The 2841-nt window shown below is 47.5% G+C and overlaps 1 long non-coding RNA gene across 1 annotated transcript; it reads right to left on the bottom strand.

Annotated features, from left to right (window-relative positions):
- Positions 1-321: 321 nt before the first annotated feature.
- LOC134761762 (uncharacterized) lies at positions 322-947 on the bottom strand. Its single transcript, XR_010140851.1, has 2 exons — positions 496-947; positions 322-465 (listed from the first exon to the last, which is right to left on the bottom strand). It is a non-coding gene; the product is annotated as an uncharacterized LOC134761762 (long non-coding RNA).
- Between the last annotated feature and the right edge of the window lie 1894 nt (positions 948-2841).

Here is a 2841-nt window from a genome sequence, read left to right as displayed (position 1 = left end):
CTCTAATCTCTGCCTCCATCTTCACACCGCAGTCTCTGCTCTGTGTGTGTTCAGATTTCCCTCTTCTTAACAAGGACGCTTGTCCTACTGGGTTCAGAGTCCACCCTACTCCAGCATGAGCTCATCTTCATTTAATTAAATGCATCTGCAATGACCTTTCCTGAATTAGGTCATACTCTGAGGTCACTTTCTCTTTTTGGGGGACACAATTCAGTTCCTAACAGGGAGTCTGAAGTCCACCCTGCTGGAGACTTGTCAGCCTGGAACAACACCTCGCTTTGGAGGGGCTTTTGGCTTATGCGTCGGTTTTTGCCTGTGTCATCTTCCTTGCTTGAATAAGCTTCCTCCTTCCCACCAAACTGCAAGGTCCGAGCACCATTTAGTGGCTGACCCACCTTCTGTCTGCAGAAGAGGAATAGGGCATCTGGGATGCCGTAAGTAAGAGCTGAGAGGGGCTTGGAGGACCTCTCTGAGGTTCTTCTCCAGGGGTGGGACCTCTTCTGCTTGGAACTCTCTGGCTCAGAGGCTGGCACTGAAGGCTTCTGGAGGCAGAACCTGTGCATAGCTCCGGCACAGCCCTGGCTTTGCCCAGCTGTTGATTTGTGGGTAGCTGCTGCCCTCTGCTGGACAGAGTGAAACGTGCTCTCCTTCCATTTCCTAGGACTCTTGTCTCCCTATCACAAGTTCACAAACTCACAGAGCAAAAAAGGGCCAGAAGGTCAGCAGGCACCAGCCCCATTGTTCAGAGGCGGATACTGAGGCCAGAGAGGGGAAAGGCCTTGTTTAAGGTCACACGGATAGTTAGAGGAGGAACTGGGACTAGAAATGGGTGGCCCTCCCCCCCACAGCAGGGTCTGGAGGTGTGGGGTCCTGGAGGAGAAAGAGAAGGCAACTTACTCCTAGTAGAGACACCAGAAGGCTGGTGGGCAGTGTAACCAGGACCACCAGGTCAGCCCACTCACGTAGGAAAATCCCCTATCAGGCTGTGTGAGTGATCCCCACTTTGCCTAGCTCCACAATCCTAAAAAGTCACCTATAAACAGAATCTTTGTCAGTCAGATTATTTTCCCCTCTACCACCTTCTCCTGTGTCCCAAATGCAGTTTTTGTGGCTCTTACAATTTCATCACACAAGGCCCAGGGATAGTATAGTAGGGTAAGCGCATTGCTCTAACAAATAGACCCAAAATATATAATAACTCAAAGACAAGGGAAGTTTACTTTTTGCTCATCAATAGTTCAGTGAGCCTATCAGAAAAGGGAGGGGAATGGCTGGGTGCGGTAGCTAAAGCCTGTAATCCCAGCACTTTGGGAGGCCAGGCGGGTGGATCATGGAGTCAGGAGATCGAGACCATCGTGGGTAACACAGTGAAACCTCGTCTCTACTAAAAACGCAAAAAATTAGCCAGGCATGGTGGCGAGCACCTGTAGTCCCAGCTGCTCGGGAGGCTGAGGCAGGAGAATGGCATGAACCTGGGAGGCGGGGCTTGCAGTGAGCTGAGATGGCGCCACTGCACTCCAGCCCCAGTGAAAAAAACAAGATCGTCTCCAGTGGCCCTTCCTCACTTGGGTACCACTGAGTCTCTGATAAATGACTTAGTTATCAGATTTGGTTTCTAAATTTGGTGGATGTGGAGACAGAACTGTGATCATCTTTGGTGCCCTATTAATTCCAGACTCTTTAAGTAGAAAACATATGAGAGCAGAGTTCACCTTCTCCACCCTGAGAATGTTACACGTCTCCAGGATGGTGCCGCAGGAACCTCCACTCTGTCTAAATACTGAGACATCCTCTGGCTGAGCCTGATCAGAATATGAAATTGAGGCAGGAAAAAAGTTTGGACCTGAAATTTTCTTTTTATCTTGAAATGGCCAGTGAATTTAGTCTTTGAACTTTCATTTCCTACTGGGAATTTCATAATGGTACATTGTTTCTATTACACTGTAGGGCATCTTATTGTTGGCATTTTATTATTGGGGTATCTTAATTTGTCATTTAATCTCCCTTTGGAACATGGGATGAGCTCTATCAGACCATGTTTTTCCCAGACCAAGCCGAGGGTCAGGCTGCTGATTCTCATGGCCCAATAACAAGATGCAGATGAACTGGGAAGGAAGGAAGTTTATTTTTGTAACTGGGTACAGGAAGAAGGCCTGGAATATATCACCAACTCAAAATTACAAAGTTTTCCAGGGCTTATATACCTTCTAAGCTATATGTCTACATGTAAATGTGCATTCATCTAAAGACATAAGTGATTAACTTCTTCTAATCTATAACTAAGGTGTGAAGACCTTCTTCTGGAGCCTCAGTAAATGTATTGAATCTAGATGGGTCCAAGTGCTGGGGTGATTACCCTTATCATATCTCCTGCTAAATCATGGAGGTTTGAGGAGTTCATTTAGACCTCCAATAAAACTTGTGTCTTCAGACCCCCAGTAAAAACTTTTTTTTTTCTTTTTTTGAGATGGAGTCTCACTCTGTTGCCCAGGCTGGAGTGCAGTGGCGTGATCCCAGGTCACTGCAACCTCTGCTTCCCGGGTTCAAGCGATTCTCCTGCCCCAGCCTCCTGAGTAGTTGGGACTACAGGCTCCCGCCACCATGCCTGGCTCATTTTGGTATTTTTAGTAGAGACAGAGTTTCACCATGTTGGTCAGGAGGCTGGTCTCAAACTCCTGAGCTCAGATGATCTGCCCGCCTCAGCCTCCCAAAGTGCTGAGATTACAGGTGTGAGCCACCGTACCCAGCCAATAAAAACTTATTTAATCCTAAATGGGTCTGGTTAAGAAGTCCTTCCTCCTCTTGTCATGGTTCAAGGCACAGGAAAGACTTAGGCAAAAA

Source organism: Pongo abelii, chromosome 6 (genome assembly GCF_028885655.2).
Source record: "Pongo abelii isolate AG06213 chromosome 6, NHGRI_mPonAbe1-v2.0_pri, whole genome shotgun sequence".
Taxonomy (NCBI): Eukaryota; Metazoa; Chordata; class Mammalia; order Primates; family Hominidae; genus Pongo; species Pongo abelii.
The sequence above is the reverse complement of the archived record's forward strand: the minus strand, read 5'-3'. Positions and strand labels throughout refer to the sequence as shown.